The following is a 21,898-nucleotide window of genomic DNA, read 5'->3' as shown; positions in this document are numbered from 1 at the left end:
GTGGAGACCACAGACCACTTCTCAGTACCTCAGTGCTTTCTGGCTGATGTTTTGGTCACTTTTGAATGTTGGTGGTGCTTTCACACTCATGGTAGCATGAGACGGACTCTACAACCCACAAGTGGCTCAGGTAGTGCAGCTCATACAGGATGGCACATCAATGCGAGCTGTGGCAAGAAGGTTTTTGTTGTGTCTGTCAACGTAGTGTCCAGAGGCTGGAGGCGCTACCAGGAGACAGGCCAGTACACCAGGAGACGTGGAGGAGGTCGTAGGAGGGCAACAACCCAGCAGCAGGACCGCTACCTCCACCTTTGTGCAAGGAAGAACAGGAGGAGCACTGCCAGAGCCCTGCAAAATGACCTCCAGCAGGCCACAAATGTGCATGTGTCTGCACAAATGGTTAAAAACCGACTCCATGAGGATGGTATGAGGGCACGATGTCCACAGATGGGGGTTGTGCTCACAGCCCAACACCGTGCACGACGCTTGGCATTTGCCAGAGAACACCAGGATTGGCAAATTCGCCATTGGCGCCCTGTGCTCTTCACAGATGAAAGCAGGTTCACACTGAGCACATGTGACAGACATGACAGAGTCTGGAGACGCTGTGGAGAGCGATCTGCTGCCTGCAACATCCTTCAGCATGACCGGTTTGGCAGTGGGTCAGTAATGGTGTGGGATGGCATTTCTTTGGAGGGCTGCACAGCCCTCCATGTGCTCGCCAGAGGTAGCCTGACTGCCATTAGGTACCGAGATGAGATCCTCAGACCCCTTGTGAGACCATATGCTGGTGCGGTTGGCCCTGGGTTCCTCCTAATGCAGGACAATGCTAGACCTCATGTGGCTGGAGTGTGTCAGCAGTTCCTGCAAGATGAAGGCATTGAAGCTATGGACTGGCCCGCCTGTTCCACAGACCTGAATCTGATTGAGCACATCTGGGACATCATGTCTCGCTCCATCCACCAACGCCACATTGCACCACAGACTGTCCAGGAGTTGGTGGATGCTTTAGTCCAGGTCTGGGAGGAGATCCCTGAGGAGACCATTCGCCACCTCATCAGGAGCATGCCCAGGCGTTGTAGGGAGGTCATACAGGCACGTGGAGGCCACACATAACACTGAGCCTCATTTTGACTTGTTTTAAGGACATTACATCAAAGTTGGATCAGCCTGTAGTGTGTTTTTCCACTTTAATTTTGTGTGTGACTCCAAATCCAGGCCTCCATTGGTTAATAAATTTGATTTCCATTGATGATTTTTGTGTGATTTTGTTGTCAGAACAAAGTATTCAATGAGAATATTTCATTCATTCAGATCTAGGATGTGTTATTTGAGTGTTCCCTTTATTTTTTTGAGCAGTGTACATTTTCAGAATATTTTTTTCTTTATAATTTAACAGCTACACATCCTTTTATTCCCACAAACCACAGCGTCGCACAGCGGACTGATGGACAGAAACCCTTGCAGATTTTTGGAGTTACATTTTCTCTTATAATTCTCGAAGATGGAAGCTTTGAGTGCTGTTTATCCAATGATTATAGTTTTGGTGGTCTACCAGGGTCTTGCACGGCAGTTAAGAGTCCCATTTACGTTATTCATTGAACTCCTGTTTTTTCCACGTAATTTACTTTGCTGGATATTTAAACTCCTCAGAAATATCTAATTAAAAATGAATGACTTGTACTTAATGGCCATTTTGACTGGAAGTTTTTGTATGTTACTGTATCATTACTACAGGCAAAATTCTTCCTATAAACAGCCCAAAGACTATTTACAGATTACTTTTGCTGGCAGCTGCCCAGGCTATTGTATGGGCAGCCTGCAACGTTGTCTGCTTCGGGGCTTCATCCTCAGTCTGCTTAGTGTGCAATCAGCCAGATGAGACATTTAAGTTGGGCAAGGCGTGAGGGCAGCCCCTGAAACCCACACCGCCACACTAGCTCCCCCAGGCAGGCCGTGTGGTGCCTCTGTAAAAATACTGACTTTGGCAGGCAGCCAAAAGGCTTGGCTAAAGCAACCCCTGTAGTGGCTGCAGGTCGTACCCCGTACGGGGCGTGGCATCAAAACAGCACAAACATGCCACAGGCAGGTGGGAATGCATGAGTTCAGTAGAGAAGACTTATTTGTCACCATGTTGTAGAGTTCTTTAGTCTGACTGGCTGGAACATGTACATGTGGCACCATCCTGGAGCTCAGCCACATAGATAAACAAGGGGGAGTGAGTGTACCCATAGTACGTTTACTATAAAGTTGAACATCTAACATTTGGGTTGCACTTTCTGGTATGGAGTTTGTTTTAGTTCAGTTCTCGAGCTACAAAGGGGAAGCAGTGCCAAAAATTCAGCCCGTGACACTGAAAATTAAACGTCAATTGAATGAGTTGAATCAAAAGTAATAAGATGACACACTCTCCTTGCCATCTCACTGCTGCCCACTCAGCAGCAAGTGACACAGTCATAAGTGGCAAAATGAGTCATGCAGTGACAGAACCAATAACGAGCATAAGTATATTTGCATGTGCGTGTGCATATTTCACTGTAAACTAAATCATGGTGTTTCATTTCAACATGAAATTCAAGGAAGCCTTGGTTAAATAAAGATTTAGTGAATAAAGCTTCCGTTTACCATTAGCACTACTCTAACACACTTTTGACATATGTGGTCCTCAAAAGTACAGACGCATTAAAAGGTATGAGGCATCAGAGCCACTATTACCCAAAGTCTAATCACTTCTCTGCTACATGTCGTAGCTGGACTCAGTCATATTAAAGGCTCTTAAGAGTTTTTTTTTTTTTTTAAAAGGAGGTGGTGGTGGTTATTGGAGCCATTGAAGGGGAAAATAAAGGGGACATATTGACTTAAAACATTGTTAATAGTCAATGCATCATTAAGGGATCCTTCTTCATAACTCTCACAGTGGGAGGGCTGAAAAATGATCAAGAATAATGTGCTGTGCTTTGTAGCCACCGCAGTCATTTTCTGCATACAAATACTCAATGAAGGGGAATGCGGAGAGGATGAGAGAGAAAAGGATGGGGGGAGGGAGAAAGAGAGAGAGAAAGAGACATAGAGAGAAATAGAGAGTGAGAGAACCAGGGAAAAAGGGGGAAAAACTTCAGAAAGTCGGCCATTCATGTGAACCATGTTCAGAGAATTTGCAGGCTGAGTGAAAAAGATATTTTATGCAGGCACATAGCAGTATTCAGTGGGGGTAGACTGAAGCGGCTACATGGAGACTACAAAGCCGGACTCCCATGGCTCATGAATAAGTTGAGGAAATGATCAGAAAAAAAAGCAGAGCGATGTTTAGACAGATGGGCCACTTAAAACGTCCAGGACAGAGCACAAAAATAAATAAATAAAAAAATAAAAAAAAGCAAGCAAGAAAGAAAAAAATTCTTTTAATGAAACTTCAGATTCACCAAATAATTGATCTTTATTCTCGCTCTCTATCCCCCAAGAAAGGTGAGAGCAAATCTGATGTTACAAGTGCCTATCGAAGAGACATTAAAAGACACTGCTGCTTCCAGTCGCTCAGATTGAATTAAATTGACATCATGAGAACTTGAGGAAAAGACAGAGCTAGGCACAGAATCAAATGGAGGAGTTTCAAAAAAAAAAAAAAAAAAAAAAAAAGGAGAACGGCATGCCAAGGAAAATAAATAGCAGGGGAATTTTTCTCTTTTGTGCTCTTAGAAGGACACAAGCAAATCTTTGAGTGAAGCATGTTACTTGGTATTTTCAGAAATATCATTTGATGAGATTCTGGAAAACATTTTTTTCTTCCTCTAGGCCTTTAAAGTAATATCAAATGCAGCCTTGGTGGCGACAAGATGATACTATGAATTTATAAAGCATGCATTATTAACAATGCGCACTACATCAAATATACCTAATGTATGAGAAATTATAAGACATATAGATAGATAGATAGATAGATAGATAGATAGATAGATAGATAGATAGATAGATAGATAGATAGATAGATAGATAGATTGATAGATGGATAATTGGATAGATAGATCTTAACAGCATATCAAGTAAGTGATTTAGCATGCCCATCCAGAAGACTCTGTTTAAAAAATGAAATTGAAAGGCAACATTTCAATGCCTTAATCTCACAGGTCACACAAGGCTCTGCAGACCACCAGATTTTAAATGCATGTTGACAGCTGCTCCACCAAACCCTGTTCGTGGTGTACAGTGTATTAGAGATTCTCTCTGTTGTAATCATAATCCATTTCCACAGCTATCGTTCACTGTAGCAGGGCTTCTCTCCATGGTACCAACAAAGAGTAGAAGGGGAAACCAGCCTACTATATAAGTGTTCTTCACACTGTCAACCATCACTCTACCACCAAACTTTATGCCAATCCTACGCTTAGAATCGACCTGCTCAGGGATGACATGGGAAAGGCATTAGAAGAATAAATGCTAAGCAGCATCTCGCTATAGAATGAATTGGATTTTTGGAGGTGCGGTGGCTGAAACAGCTTGATGCACAGTTTCTCCAGCGCTCATTATTAACCCCTTTAACATCCATCCACGGGCCCTACTTCAGTCTGCCATTATGGTCCTACTTAACCAGCAGCCGTTCTGCTTGGCTAGTGGAGGGAGAAGCAGAGCAGGTCCTCGGAAAATGGGTTTTTCTACGAATCAGATTAATCAGATCTTGTGTTCTTCACCACAGAGGAATGAAAACAAAATTTGGTAGACAGGCTTAAGGCTCTAATCAAATTCGCCAGCAGCTGCAGCCCACTAGAGCTGGCCCTGAGGTGCAAGCATAGAGAAGAAAACGCTAAAAGCATGCTAACAGATCTTTAATAGAAATGAGTCTACCAATAGGCCGTTGTCTACTGCCTAAAGGCAAAATTTGTTAGATGACTCTAACATTACTCTGTTATGGTAATTAGATGCATAATATTAATACAAATATTAACAAGCTCTGTATTCTAAAAAAGGTAAATTGTGCTAAAGTACTAAAATACTACTTAAAAATCAAGATGCCAAAAACTGTTATCTATAAAGGATCTTCACATTCACAAATTTCCTTTTCAAATGTGTCTCTTTAGGTTCTTCTATGGCACTGCTCAAAAAGTTATGTGGCAGCTTTTTATGAGTGATATCAGAACAAAACAAACAACTGAAACATCATGAAAAATACCTTCAGACATTCAGACAGATGTTTCAGATACTTTCACCTTTATCTCCCATACATTGTATTGTTCATAGTGTGTAGGACTACCGCTGTTGTCAGAAGAAAACCTTTTATCTCTGCTTTTCACATTTTTCAGTTTTTGACATCATTTAGAAGTACCCACTGTCCTTAACATTGTATTTAAATTTTATGATGAATGGACTAAAAGAAAGTTACTATTTTGGAGATATGAGGTTTTCTTCCGACAACAGCTATATATTTGTATAGCATCCACAAATCTTACAACAGTTCTTACAACTGTCATACAGCTTTCCACCCAGAATCTAAGGCACACGAGCAACAGCTACTATATACTGATGTATACTGATGTAGAAGATAGAGGTGGGGAGGGTGTTGCACATAAGACTTCACTCAGTGGCAAAAGAGCTCACTTTGAGGTAAACATGACCCTTCCTGACCTTTGAGAGATTGTGCGATTGTGCTGGTCTTGCCATTAACGTAAACACCTGTGTTCCAGGCAGGGTACAGCAGTCTACATCCGCAGTCCTCGGCTCCATAGTCTGTCATTGATTTCCCTTTAAGCCCAATACAGCAGCCACACACCTCTGGCCTCACTACAGGCAATATTTATCCAGTGGCCAATAGGGCACATCCTATTGTGGGGGGCTCTGGAGGGACAAAGACGGGCTCAATGGCCAAGAATCACCCCGCACGTTGACACCAGGACTCTGCCAAAGCCTATTCATCGCAGCGCCTCAGGGGAGCCATGCAGCTCTGTCCTACTCCTTTTTTCTTCCTTCTCTGCCTCTTCCTCCATCTCTCTGACAACGACTTCAATAGGCAGAGAGTTACTCTCACAAACATCATCTCACATCAGTTTCATTCCTTATCCATAATGGCTGGTCCTCAAGGCTTAACTTTAAAGGCATAACATGAAAAAACAGGACTCTACAGTCTTTGTATCAAGTTTCTGCTTTCTCTGCACAGTGCATTTGCTACTCAGATTTCATTTTTATCAATAAAAGGATATCCTCCACTACTGTTACACTGCCATACTGAGTTACAGTGAACTGCACTTGACATAAGTGATGCCTTAATCCACTGTGCACTCTGAAAAATAACTTTGCAATGATGGCACAGAAAAAAACAATTTTTTTGGAAATTATATAAACTAAATGTCAGATGAGCCCATTTGAAATTTAAAGAACTGACCATGTAAAGTAGAAGTTTTGTGCATTCTTAAAAATAAAGCTTCCTAAACCTTCTTTTATAGTTTTTGTATAGTTGTGAGTTCTGCACTCACAAAACAAGGTGCCACACTGGATTATTTGAGAGATGCCATGGAACAACCACTTTTGGGTTCCTAAAGAACTATGTTTGAAAAAGAGATCTATGAGTGTGAAGTTTTTCATGGTGTAAACAACCTTCACATAATGAAAAGTTTCTATAGCAATTTAAGGGTTCTTCTTAGAACCTTTACAACATATGAAAGCTCTTCAAACTGTACAAAGTTTCTTCACACATCTCATTTAAAAGAATGGTTCTCTAAAGAACTATCTACAGAATGTTTTTTCCAGAAACAAAAAGTAGTTCTATTGTATAAAGAACCATCTTGGCATCTTCACATTATGTGGAGGTTCTTTAAACTTAAAATATAAAGGTTCCTGACACTCTTGTATGTCATTTATTAAATGCTTATTTAAATAACCATCAACTGAAAGGTTCTTTAAGGCAACAAAAGTGGTTCTTCTATGGCACTGCTCTAAATATTCCCTTCCGTCGCCTTCATGTACCTTTGGCCTGTGGGACTTTCTGCAGTGTGATGAATGCACTGGCTCTCCAGGTGGGCAGTGGGAACTTGATGAACTCTGTCAAGGAATTCTGGGGTCAAAGGTCAACCTGCAGGGGCGAAGTAAAGTGACGTGTGTCGGAGCCCTGAGCTAAAGATTGATGCCCTTCTCCGCTATCCTGAAATGAATTTTCCAGTCCAGGAACTGCAGGGAGTGTGGGGTCCACAGGAAAGCTGGCTGAAATGTAATCAATAGCAAAACAAAGATGCTAGAATTGGCAGAGTTTTTGGCTAGCAACCACCCGGACTCTGAAATGAGCTTTGAAGGGAGCCATGGCGACGGCATCAGTGGGGTGGAGAGCTGTCTTATCTGAGCCTGGCCAATAGCTGCCGAGCTTCTGTCCCACCCCCAGCACGCGAGAGACTTAATTGAGAGGCCTCCTAAAGACAGACAGTGCTCACATCTGCACACTGGGCTAATCAATCCAGCCAGCCGGAGCCACACAGCTCCACAGAGCAGCACAGCAACGAAACACAATCACTCAACACACAGCCCCAACAATACCACAGAGTCAAGGGCACTATATACAAATTAGGTAACGCTTAAAACGAAATTCTCAGGGATAATAACATCATGGGAAGAGACTCTGACAAACGACAAAGAGACAAAGAAGCTCCATTTTTGTGTACTATATATTATACATTTCTATTACAAATTCTGGTGCTCTTTATATTATGTGCACATTTTATGAAATAAAACTCCTAACAACCATGCATAGACCTCATCCACCACCAACACTGCTGTCATCATTTATAGCTTTCAACTTTGTGAGATGAGAGGAAATGCTAGCGCCACTCTTGCTTCAGACAGGAAAAAGTCCACAGGTGTTTCTGCCCATCTTTCCACTGTAAGAAGATAACTCATTGCTATGAGTCTAAAAGGATATGAAGAGGAAGGATGTCAAGAAGTCATTGCAAAGGAATTGAGAAAAAAAAGAAAATACGCAAATAAAACAACTCCTAAGACTGAACTTTGGAAATGTAGAAAATATTTATTTGGAAAACTAAAAGCAAGTCTCCTGAAAGTAATTGAATAAGCAAATTTATTTAACATGATTAAATTAAAGTAATTTAACTTTGGCTGGATATTAAATAAATGAAGTGTGAGGGAGATACACATAGATAGATATATGTGTCTGTCTTGCTGTTTTATTACCATGACCACAATAAAGCAGCCAGTACAGGATAACACATATAGGATAATGCATATAGCAATAGTCACCAAACACAGACCACAGGCTGAATCAAAGTAGTGTGCTGCAGAGCTTTGGCTAAAAGCAGGAGGTCCATGGTGCTTGTAATGCATGGTCAAAGCCAAGAGTCATTGATTTAACCACTTAACAAAGAATCAGACAGCCACAGACTGATTTAAAAATCAATGGGACACCCCTAAACATCTAATATGGAGAGTAAGGCTGATTTGTATTTGTAACAACACATGGTTGAATAAACACGCAAACAAACACAAGAACATGTGTACAAATTGGGAAAAAGGTTTTATAGAAGAGAAACATTACAGTTATTAAGCAGTTAATTTTTTTTTTCAAAAATTATCACAGAAGCTCATTACTGCATACATCTAAACTGATACATCTAAATAGACTCTTGGCCAGATATCAAAACACAGTACGAAGGTGCTTTAAACTCAGACGGACGTCTTGGGGTTCTATCAGATTGGCCATATTGCCCGTAATAGCTGTTCTCCTCCATGTTGCAAAGACGTGGCTGATTGCTCCAGTAAACCAATAACAGTGATGTATACAGTGGCATCTGTGTGCTGTTACGATATGGCCATACATAGACCTCCTGGTAGGCACTTCAAAGATGTGACACTTAAGTCTATTAACATGCAGAACAAACAATATCATACACCCCAAGAAGAACCTCCCCAAAGGCACCCCCCCCCACCCACCCAATGGTCTCTGCACCATTGCATCTGAGCCTCAGATCAAAAGATTCAAATGAACCATACAGGAAGCAAGCACACAAATGGGCACAGAATAATACGCTAGTGTTTTTTGGGGTGTGCTAGAATGTAGGCTGTGTGTGATGTCTGCTTTAAATCATTTAGCAGAGGATTACACCCCTGTGATGCTGCGTGTCATTATCAGCAGCAGACAATAATCACAATCTGACAGATTAATGTGGAAGTTAGATTTGTGCCTGATCTTAGTACCTGGTTAAAAAAAGAGAGAGAAAGAGGGCAAGTTAGATGAGAAGAATAGGAGAGCTGATTGTTATCAAAGTGGTGGGATGAGGAGGAGAAATTAAAATGTTTCATATCGAGCAATCCAAAATGAATGGGCCGGGGTTAGCTGAGAGAAGGGGAAAATCAATTGTGAGATGGCAGCGGTGAAAGGGAGGGCGGCATGAATAGAGTTTTGCCAGTGGGGTGCAGCAGCTGCCAAATAACCTACAGCAAAAGCATTACAATAATACTGATGAAGTGTGCAGAGGCTTTTAGAGGCATTGCAGGGAAACCCTGGAACAGTAGCTCAACAATGCTGCTAATTCAGAGACCTCTCCAGCCTGAAAGAGCTCAACTGCATCAAACAGCAAACAAGCAGCACTATCAGCCAGCAGAAAGAGACAGAGAGAGAGAGAAAGAGAGAGAGAAAGAAAGAGAGAGAGAGAGAGAGAGAGAGAGAGATGTATAAATATCAAAAGATGCAGAAAGAGGGGGTGGTGGGGGATGGAAAGACAAAGGCAAAGAGAGAGAGAGAGAGAAAGATGGAAAGTGAGATGTAGAAAAAGAGAAAGACAAAGAGAGATGTAATAAGAGAAAGAAAGAGGGGGGTGGTGGGGGTGGGTGGAAAGACCAGGGCAGTGAGATAGACAAAGAGAGAGAAAGACAAAAAGAAAGAGAGATGCAGAAAAAGAGAGGCGACAGAAAAAAGAGGGAGTCAGACAGAAAGAAAGTTAGGGACAAAGAGAGAAAGAGACAGTGAGAGGTAGAGAGATAAAGAGGGAAAAACAACAGAGGGACAGAAAGATAGAAAGAAATTTAATATATTTTCAAAATATGTATATTTCCATATAGGTGGGAATCTCTTGGCTCCTCACAATTCGATTCGATTACGATTACGATTCAGAGGGCCGTGATGTGACTTATCAATGCATACTTTTAAAGCAAAGTATTTGTTTTAATTAAGTATTAAGTATTAAACATTTATTAATAAACCAAATGGAAGTGACGTGGTAAGTGAACTGGAAGTCTCTCATTCAATGCTTTTTTTTGGAGCACATTAAAAGCTGCTGCCATTCATCTGCGATAAAATGTGCTGTTACGGTGAAATAAGATCCAGTGGATGGCACTGGCAGTGGATGTCCACACAGCACATTAGAGCTGTCCTGCTTGTTTTCTTTATTGGTTTTAAAACTCCAGATTTGGTCATGTTCTAGAGAGTCAGGGGTCACTGTGTCAGTAAAATATATGTGAAACGGGACGTGCGCAACACAGCGCGAAAGCCTCGTTTCTCAACAAGGCTGCAGGTTACTTAGAAACACAGTCTAACCTGGCTACTAGCTACGACAAGGCAGAGAGCGATTTAGCTAAGACAAACATTTGGAGACTTATTCGCATTTATAAGCACCTTAGTTGGTTTCGTGGAAAGCTAAATCTGCAATGAGAGACTGTTAAACACTAAAAGGTTGCGAAGATGAAGTCACTTCTCTTTCGAATTTTCCTGTTCCACCTTAAATGGTGCCACATTTACATTCGGTGCCTCAGTCAGAATTTAAGGTGGAACAGAAAAATTTGAACAAGAAGCTGGGTGTGAAGTGACTTCAAGCTCATAAGAGCCGAACGATGAGAGACATTTTACAATATGCTGCTCTACTTTGGAGGGAAGGTTTTCTGGCAGAGATGGGAGGAAAGCCGCTACAGCTAAGCTAAAGCAAGTCTGTGTTTTTGTTCAGAATTTTTTAGCCTATACTAGGACATCAGCACGCACTGAGACATACTGGGCATTAAATGCTATGGTTCCCAAGGTGGCCTGATTTTTGTTGAAAGGGCATCAACATTTGGGTTGTGACTCCTGACCGAACCTGGCTTTAATGCAAAGCCGGTCAGATTTCTCAGTCATCTAGTTGTGTTTTTGTTGGGTGTCGCAACAAACTGTCCAGGTGCTGCTCTTACCCACTTACAAGTTTTGCCCTTTGCGTTCCATCAACATTATGTTATAAATTAATATTTAGAAAATCGATTTTTGACATTTGTGAATCGATTCAGAATCGTTCACATTCATCTAAGAATGAGTTTTTCCCGCACCCCTATTTCCATATGTTTGGCATGTAAATATTTAAATATAACATATACTTCATCTACACACATATTGTACAAGTATTTCACTGAACGTGTGTTTTGAATATGAGCAAATACATTTACATATATTTTTTTTCCATATTGGACTTGGGGGGATGGGGCAAGGAAAGATAGACGAGGAATACACCAGAAGGATGGTAGAAACACAAAAAGAAAGAAAGTAGAGATGGTAGGGGGAGAGAGAGAGAGAGAGAGAGAGAGAGAGAGAGAGAGAGATAGAGAGAGAGAGGTGTCTCCTAATTTGACTGTAGTGTGAATAACATGGATTAAAGTGTGGCCCCTTCATACATAATGTAGGCCTCAGCAGTGGCACTTCACCCTGTCTGGCTACACAGGCACTGGCACAGATGTTGGCTGCATAAAAAAGCTCAAATGTGAGCTAATGCTCACCTAAACGTGAAATTATGGGTTGCCCCCTTCACTTAATGCTACCAGTATTCAGCACACAGTCAGGGGGTGGGGAGGTGGGGGGCATGGGAAGAAAGAAAGAAAAAAAATGAGGGGAAAAAAAAAAAAAGAAAAAACAAAGAACAGGCGAATGAGAGGTACATGCCCCATCATCTATTTTTATGCTGCATTTAATTTACATTTCCTTGCCCTGCCGATAGAAACGGACATGGAACACAAGGACGCTGACACTGGGCTATCTGGGGGGCTGCACAGGTCAGCTTTTAACCTGTCAAAAGTGCGGTACTTATTAGAATAAATCTCCAAACTCGCCAAAGGGCAGTGCTGGCCCCTGGTTCAGTGTGACCTGGGGCTGGCTGGAGAGGAGCACAGGCCCACGCTCTGATAGGCAGCATTGTACCAGGACCTTCATAATGAGAAGCCTTCTTCGTGGAAGAGGAAATAAGGGATGGAGGGAGAGAGAGAAAAAGGGGAGAGGGAGGGTGGGGGGGGGGTGTTGGGGGCAGAAACAGGGAGAAGTTACAAGAAGTAATGATAGCAGAGATCATCTGCTTACATGGCTAAGGGTGATAAGTAATGGGTCTATTCATACACTCAACTATTATCGCTTCCACAATTCCACCATCTGTGTCCCACTGACTCTGCATTTACAAATATGTACAGTTGTATGCAAAAGTTTGGGCACCCCTAGTCAACTGACAGGATTTGTTGATTTTCTAAGTGAAAATAATTTAATACATCCTTTATAGAGAACAAATTTCTGGACATATTAATGCACAATTACAGTTAGTTTACTGCATTTAACAAACTGGAGAGAAAAAAAAAAACAACATAAATGTGGACTGGGCAAAAGCACATTTTATACTTCATGGTTTATTTTTTCCCCAATATGTTAAACAATATGTTAGAAAATGCCATATTGAAGTTTGTTCCCTGCAAAGGATGTGATAACTTATTCTCACTTAGAAAGAAAAAAAAAAAAACTTTTGACCATGACTGAATGTAAAATGAAGGTAAAATATATTTTAAGTGTCCTGAAAGAAGAAAAGAGTGCGCAATTTTTTGTAAAATTTGATTTAGATCACACTCTAGTAAAATTATGCTTTACATCCTTCAACACAGACTTACATTGAAAAAGAGCTGCAAGATGTTCAAGGAGGATTCAGGAAAGACAGAAGAAGACGAGATATTATTGTGGATCACTGGATCACTGAAAAAGCAAAGAAGATCAAGAAGGAGGTCAACATGTATTTCACTGAATACAGAAAAGCATCTGACTGTGTTGACCAAGTAAAATTATGGAATGTCCTCAGAAAAAATGGGAATCCCAGAATATCTTGTCATTCCAATGAGGAATCTCTGCACCGATCAACAAGCCACAGTCAGGACAGAAAATGGACAAACAGACTAGTTCCACACTGGCAAAGGAGTTAGACAAGGCTACATACCATCACCACACCTGTCCAACCTGTATGTAGAACATATAATGAGAGATGCAGGATTGGAGGAACATAACTTAGGAATCAGGATTGGTGGAAAGCACATCAATAACCTTTGATATGCAGATGACATCCATAACAGAAAATCTAGAAGACCTAAGGGCCTTCATAAGGAAGGTTAATAAACAGGGTGAAAAGACAGGACTTCAGCTCAATATGAAGAAGACTAAGATTATGACAACAGAAAAGACCACTAACATTGATGGAGAAGATGTGGCTTTTGCCTACTTGGATCAATTCTTTACAACAGAGGATCCTGCACACAAGACATATGTTTTTTTGATCCCACAACCGGGGAAATTCCACCTCTGCATTTAACCCATCCGTGAAGTGAAACACCACATACACACTAGTGAACACACATACTAGGGGGCAGTGAGCACATTTGCCCGGAGTGGTGGGCAGCCCTATCCACGGCGCCCGGGGAGCAGTTGGGGGTTAGGTGTTTTGCTCAAGGACAAGGTCAAGGACACCTCAGTCATGGACTGTCGGCCCTGGGGATCGAACCGGCAACCTTCCCGTCACAGGGCCAGATCCCTAACCCACGACTGCCCCATAGATTGGCACTCAGCAGAACAAAGATGAAGGAGCTTGAAAAGATCTTCAAATGCAATGATTTGTTAGGCAACATCTTCTCTGTGGTTCTTTATGGCTGTGAAAGCTCGACAATAAACAAGCGAGACAGTAAAAATATAAATGCCTCTGAACTTTGCCGTTGGCAAAGACTTTTGAAAGTTCCTCGGACGGCAAAGAAAACAAACAAATGGATGCTTGAACCTCTCTCTCAAAGCAGATAACTAACCTGATGATGGACATATTCTGAGAACCAATTCATTGGAAAAGACCATTATGCTTGGAACAGTTGAAGGTAAAAGAGGAAGAGGGTGACCAGCAGCAAGATGGATACAATTAGAGGAATCATGGACCAGCCATTCAGAAGCCTGAAGACCCAGGCAGAAGAGAGAATATTCTGGAGGAACACTACCCACATGGTTGTCAGAAGAATGAAACAACTTGACTTGTTAATAATAATGTGTTCTATACAACACTCTATGTACATGTTTCAGATAACCATCTAAAATATTAATAAAAATGAACTAATTAATCAATAAACAGTAACGATAGTATGTAGAAAACAGTTTTTGCCATTTTTCTAAACTTTACCTTGGCATATAATCATTAAAATAGTTATCTCCTGTTTGTTTAAAATTGTCTTTTTCATGTGTCATTTAGTATATCTGAAATTTTCAGTTATGTCCCTCACTATTCACTCAACTCTGTTCCCTGAACACATTCACTCCTATGGAATATGTGGAATATTCCACAAAGCATATGTTCAACAGGAATCTGCATCAAAAGAATTCCCTGAAGATCACAAGAGGAAGAAAAATGAACTTCTCTCATTTTCATCTCTTTATTTTTCAATGCCACAGTGATACTGACTGACAAGATCACTTTGAAAGTGCAACCCTGTGACCCAACGGATGCATGCATATTGGTTAACCACATTTAGTGCATTTAGTGTGATTTCCTCATAGCTCTTCAAAAGGATGTTACATATAAAATTTAGTAGACACATGTAGGTTTTACTGGTAGTTTTGAATAGTAAATAAAAAGTCTATTTTTGTGGTCAGAAACATTACGACTCCTGGTTCCTACACCACAATTCTGTGATTTAAGAACAAGTCATGGATCTAACACAGACCTTTTCTTACAACCTTTCTCATGAACAAATTTAAGATGAAACTTAGGAATATATTGGTGAATGAGGCCCAATATTGTAAACAGTGTTAAGTTAATTAAAATGTTATGTTTATTAAATGGGCAAAATAGCACCCCATTTGTGGAATCACCTGAATCAGAAAGCTTAGGGTTTTTTTACGGCTTTGAAAAGCTGTAATTTGCTCAAAACAAAGAGTAATCAAAAATGTGAAAATACAGTATGGGGTGGGGAGATGAAAAACCCCACACACATACATTGTAAAATGTTTCTATAAAAAGTGTCAGGCTTCAAATAATGTTTTGTTTGGGATATGTGGACATTGGAAAAATATCATCAACAATGAATGAAAACATATCCAGGCCTCGTAAAAAAGTGCAAGGTTATTCGAGCGGGGCGCACACCCCTCCTGTTTAATAGCACTGTTTGGGGAGGCTCCTCTCTATCAAATGTAAATCACTGCGCTGATAAACACTCTGATCTAGGCTGAGGGCGTAGAGAGGCCATAACCTCCGGCCCCTTTCAGAGGAGATGAAAGTTAGCGTGCGCTACAGGAAAAAAAAATGTGGAAAACTGGCCAGGCTGCCAACACAAGCAGCAGAGGAATGGGAAGAGCTGGAGGCAGTGCTGCGTCAAAATGGATTTTTACTGGTCCTCCAAGAAGACATGTGGCACAGCCCCACCTGAAGAAGGCCCTCTGAAGGCCACTGTAAACTAGCTGCAGGAAAACAAAACCTGTGCCAGGCAGTGGGCTTCACACCAATCAAACGAAGCTGATCTCAGGTTGGACACAGTGCTCTAATCTTGACACCATCTGCAGTTGAACGTGTTTTGGGCGTGGAGGGACCAGAGCCAGCCATGCCACACGCCGCTGACGTATACACGGGGGAAAGTAAAACAAAATCTGGGTGCAGTTCGAACACGCATACCCTCATCAATCACTCAGAGACGTTTCCTGCAGGAAATATACTTAGTCACTAACTAGCACAAAGTGACGCTGTGGCCCCATCCCTGAGGTGACCTACAGGGGAAGGAACGTCATGCAAATTTTTTGTGTCCCTCTGACACAAAATATAAATGTAGCAACCATGAAGCTGCCTAAACTAGCACTCTATATAGCAATTTATCAATCATTGCCATTGTTGCTATAGATATTCTAAAATGTAACCAATTACAAATTAATTACTTCTCTCAATTACTTCCTGAAAATATAATCTTACTACTCTTTATTTTTCCTCCATGTTACACTCTATATCCCACACATGCCTGTTTAAGTTAAGCTCTCGCTCTTCTTCAGCATAGGGATTTTTATCCTTCAGTTTGCCAAGTTTACGGCACTTCTCCCACTTGTTCTGTGCAGCTCAAATTCACAATCAAAGTTGCAAATCTGTTGCAAGTCAATTGCCTCAGGAACACTGTCAGAAAAAAGGGGTACTGCAGAAGTACAAATGTACGAACAATGTAAATGTCTTTAATGCCTAAATGTGCCCTAAAGTGGGTTTTAAATGTATTCTACAGGGTGAGTCAAAAGTCACAGGACACGTTTTATTTTTTATTTTATTATCGGCTTTTAGCTCTGGGGTCATCTAATGACATCAAATTGTGACATCAAATTGTGTATGCTGTGAAAATACTCAACAAACACCACCTTCAGCACTGCATCGTGGAGGCGTGTGACAGCAAATAAAAATGGTGTCCTGTGACTTTTGACTCACCCTGTACATTTATTTACACAGTGTAAATCTATAACTATAATCTATAAAAAGATCTCTAAAATGGTAAGTTTACAGGAAAGGGAAAAAAAATATTCTAGGGTTTTTGTGCTGCAGTGACTATATTTTTATCTTTTCATAGCATAACTGTTTTTCAATAGAAAAAGATATGGAGTCAATGTAATATAATGTATAACACACACACACACACACACACACACACACACACACCTTTTCTAAGCCGCTTATCTTTCTGGTTCGCTGGGGGTGCTGGAGCATATCCCAACGGTCATTGGGCAGAAGGCAGGATACACCCAAGACAGGTCACCAGTCTATCGCAAATGTATAATACAATGTATAACTATATACCATACCTAAAGGTGTGGAAAAGATACCTTTGTATCTGAAGGTACCATCCCAGCAACCTGTGGGCACCACCACTGTGACAGTAGAATACCTTTTATCCCCAGAGAGTGTTGCACATACACAAATTATATATGACAGGCACAGATAAACTATATAGAAGAAATGTATGATATGAATATGTTTCATGTAATACTGACCTGTTAGAGACATAAAGGTAACACAAGTAATTACATTCATATTAAGTCAGCAGGTGTAATGTGATTACAAGAATGTAAACTGTGGGTAACACTAATTTTTACTGGGAAAAATAAAATCACACTATTGTAACAGTGCACTTTGTACCACATTACCCCCACACTGAGTGTCACAATCTCACTTGACTCAGAAATCTCTTTTCTAGAAACAGTGCAGAGATATCCTACCTTGTTTCATCTCACTTTCCAGACTATGAAGACACCTTTGTTGCTTTACTTTCTTTTCACACAAACCTGGGCTGGCAACATTTAATTATCATGCTTAAAAGTCAACATGTATAACGCCACTCCCCACTAGGCCAAGCTCACTACGACACTGGTTTCCCTGTGTGGAAGCGAGGAAACCTCTGATGCGCGGCCCACAGATTCAGAGAGGAAGTGGCCAGAGGTGGCATAACCAGGCCTTTGGGAGGTTGTGTCATCACAACAAGGTCCTAGAGCACTCCAACACCCTTCACAACAGGAAACAGTGACTGATCAAACACACAGAGGGCTTGGGATAGAGACAATGGCAAAACAGGCTCATCCACTCTATTCTAAACATGCACATAGCCATACATGCAGGGTTCAGGCATCATGCTGCCAGCATGTGGTAAGGTCTCCAGAAGATGTTAAGGAGAAGGTGGAGAGACTGTAATAAGAAAATCTCTGCAGCACCACACAGAGCCTACAGCTTTGATGTCTTCATGGTGAGTGACTTTGGGCCTCCCTCAGTGGAGACATGGGCCCATTAATGAATTCCCTGGGATCTTAATAAGCACGCCTGCATTTTTTTTCAAGTAGGGATCGACACTTAAATGAGTTATCAGAGGTTAGAGGCATTTGTAGCTTCTAATTAATTGGACTTGTTAAGATTCCTTGAGGACCTGTCACTAGCAGAATAACACAATTACAACCTTGTTTGTCTGATGTCAGTTTAACGGTGTCCAATGCAGTTAGCATTTAAGCTGTTGAACTCTCTCAACCAGTAGAGAAGAAGTAACAGCAGACTGGAACACACCTAACGAGGGTCTCATCTTCAGAGAGATGCAATCAAATACATCTGGCTCAGTCAGTATGATCACAAGTTGACCCCCACCAGAAGAGACTGGGAGAATGTTTTCATCCCCTGACCTTAGGGTTCTCTTCATAAAAACATCAAGTGACCCCTGCTCACCCCAGCAGTGGACACAAAGAACCATTCCTGTCAGCATCTTCTGGCTCATCAATCTGGCCATCATTAGTCCATATGTCAAAATGTGCTCTTTAATGTCATACCTCTGGTGGTAACTTCAGAGCTTCAGAAAGTCAACCCCTGCTTTCTCTGGCACTGATACTCTTTTTCTCACAAGGCCACCAGGTCGCTCCATGTCTCCAGGGCCAGCAGCAATCAGTGATGTGGGCGTCACAATGGCTAATTCAATTTTGGCTCAGTCACCGTGCTCACCAGGCCACAGAGCCGTGCATCTACAAGATACGACCTGTGAGATGTGAGCAGCTTCCAGTGGGCCCCAGGCAGCCCAACTCTAATAGACACAGTTAACGGGATTGGGAAGGAGGAAGAGGAGGATGAGGAGCAGGTACAGCTTGCTACGGCCTTTCTGCCTGTTGGCATGACGAATGTCAGGCTTGGACCACCTGGGCTGGAGACAAACTCTACTCCCTCCTTTCTCAAGCACTGAAGTTTTATAGCGGGTTGGGGGGTGGGATGGGGTTCTGGCCTTGGTACTGCCAAGCTCCCTCAAGGAGATTTGGAAGACTTACAGGGGAGGGAAGTGGGGACAACATCTGTGTGGCACGCCATCGGCTTCGGTTCACTTAGCGGCGCTCTCTCTCTGGGCCGGATGTGACTGGGAGGTGGGCGCGAGTGGCAGCAGAGAGCGGCATGGCAGCGGGCAGGCTGCACCTGCACACTCAGCAGCTGACAGCTGCTGACCCACAAGAGCAGGCAAATTAAAGATGTGGAAGAAAAAAAAACTAAATTGCGTTCCACTTCCTGCAGGCCCACTGATAAGAGCTGTCATTCCACAGGTCTGAGTGACTGCGGTTTCAATTCAGACAAGTAATATTTTAGAACTTTGGTTATTTATTAGCGGTAACATGTCAAACTTAGCATCTGTTACTGCAAGCCTGTTACATCTGTTACTGCAAAAAGTTTCTAAAATACTTTTAGTACGTTATTACAAATTATGTCTGTAAATTACATATGATGCTGTTCCAGACCATTTTTGGTCAGCCACAAGGCCTCATTTTTGATAAAGGTTTACTCAAATGTAAAATAGTAGCAAAATAATTTTGCACAATGAATTTGAAGCATATATTTCTTCTATACAGATTATCCATGCCTTTCTGTACATGATTTGCTTTCACACTTGCAATCTGTCAAAGCATCTAATCATGCTAATATTAAACCGATGGGTAAAGATCCTCAGGCTAAAGAAGAGAAAGACCCAACCTCTCCTACACAGACCTGATGTAATTTTCGTTCAGGAACAGCTCTATAAACTTTACATTTTATTATTATCAATTTTATTTTGAGGCAGCTGGTTTTTGGACTGTTTCTACTGGCTAGGTTCTAGCCTTTCAAATAGCATCAGATCTTCATAACTATAATCAGCACAATTGCCTGTATCGTGTTGAAAAGCAGGATATTGACAGGCCTTTTAAATTATATTTACTGTGATTATTTTTTTCTAAATCTAACTCAGTGAAAATGACTACTTGGTTTTCTCTTGTACTTTCCAGTAGGTACATATCTGAATGATTTTTAGAGAGTAATGTAGAAGTAATGTGTAATGACATTACTTTTTCCAAGAAGTAATGAGTAATCTCATTATGCATTAGAAAGCACTGTTAGCTACATGGCTCAACCTGTAATTTGCAGAAATATATGTAGTTTTAACCATGAGCCTATTTGCAAAAAAAGATAGTAGAGAGATATTATAATCAGATCTCTGATCAAACTGGGGACGCATTTTAGTGAAAAGTAGAAATGGAATCTTGCCAAAGTATATAGTCCAGACTCAAAACACATGTTAATACAAGGTGTAAACAAGTTCTATAATTCACCTGTAAGGATAAATTTAGGAAGAAACAAGCAGACACAGTCGACTGAAATATTGTTTATTGAACAAGAATTTGTTGACTTTCCAACTTAGAAGGGAAAGTGCAAATATAATCTATATTTTTAAACATTTAAAATGAAGATGTCTAAATTAACATACAAGGCATTTTCAATTCTATTGTTTGTTACCCCCAAAATGCACAGTCTATTTTTGCAACTGTCCCCACATCACTGAACAAATGCTCAAATAACCTTGCATAAACAATTCTATAAGTAAACAAAACCTCTGACACAAAGATAGCAACATAGGTTTAAGGAAAAAATAAATCCTCTACAGTAAAGAAATGCTCTGTAGCATCCCAGCAGGAAGGAATACTGTCTCCTGAAGAGCAGCGTGGGTGAACAATACCAAGCACAGGGATGGAGCATGTCATAGGCACCACAGGAATCAAAAGGGACACTGCTAGCCACCACAATGTCCACTATAACAAACACTTCCCCCTTATTTACAGAGACATGCTGAAAACTTCCACTATGTTTACTGAGTACCTTGAACCTACAATGATTGGTGATTTTATCACATTTTAACACATCTACCATATAGGTGTAGTTTGTAAGCATAGAATTACTGTAGCCTATCTATTGCTCTCTGTCCATTAATGGAAAAGGACCATCATAAAATCATTGCCGACTGAAGAGGTCAATGAGTACAAGGTAATTGTATGTCGAATTCTAAATAAATTTTCCTTGCATGGCTTTATAAGATATTAAATACTGATAGAGAGAAAATTACGGGTTGAACTGATATGAGAGAAAGGACGTGTGTTCAAACTGCAGTGACAAGAGAGACAGACGACAAACAGCCAGACGATCCATCAAAGGCCAGTGAACCTGAGAGGAGGCAGTAGGGAATAAATGCATGCCACCAGCAGGTGCAATGCAATGCAGTGGCGAATGACACATCACTTTCATAAGAAATCAGTCTAAAGAGCAAGTTGCTTTGGTCACTTACACAGGCAGACTTTAAAAGCCAGAGGTGTCATGGTACATCTTGGTGAAGTGGCATGACATGGAAGTCTAGAAGGGCTTTATGCTGCCATCATTTTACTTCACTCCTCTAGGCGAGAGAGAGACAGAGAGAGAGAGAGAGAGAGAGAGAGAGAGAGAGAGAGAGAGAGAGAGAGACTCCCTCTGCTCCATTGTGGTACTCCACTGCTGTCCAAACAAATCAAAGTAAATAATTAAAAGTGCAAAGCACAGCTTAAGTGCACAGCTCCGCTGAGCTCCGGGACAACACTGCTAAACAATATAAACAGAGGAGGCCAAGCAGCCTCAAACCTTCTGTCCTTTCTCATTCTGTATATGTGTTCTGTTTGTTTATGGTCTGGCAGCGCCACCAATTAGCCATCCTCTGTTGTTTGTTTTCTTGCCTGGCAGAACTAACCCCTCCCTAGAATCTTCAAAGCTACACAATTAGCACCACAACTTCAACATCTATCTACTGTTGTCTCTCATTTCCTTCATGATATGTCTCAAAGTACATGCACATACAGCAGAGATCAGTA

This window comes from Pygocentrus nattereri, chromosome 6 (genome assembly GCF_015220715.1).
Source record: "Pygocentrus nattereri isolate fPygNat1 chromosome 6, fPygNat1.pri, whole genome shotgun sequence".
NCBI lineage: Eukaryota > Metazoa > Chordata > Actinopteri > Characiformes > Serrasalmidae > Pygocentrus > Pygocentrus nattereri.
The sequence above is the reverse complement of the archived record's forward strand: the minus strand, read 5'-3'. Positions refer to the sequence as shown.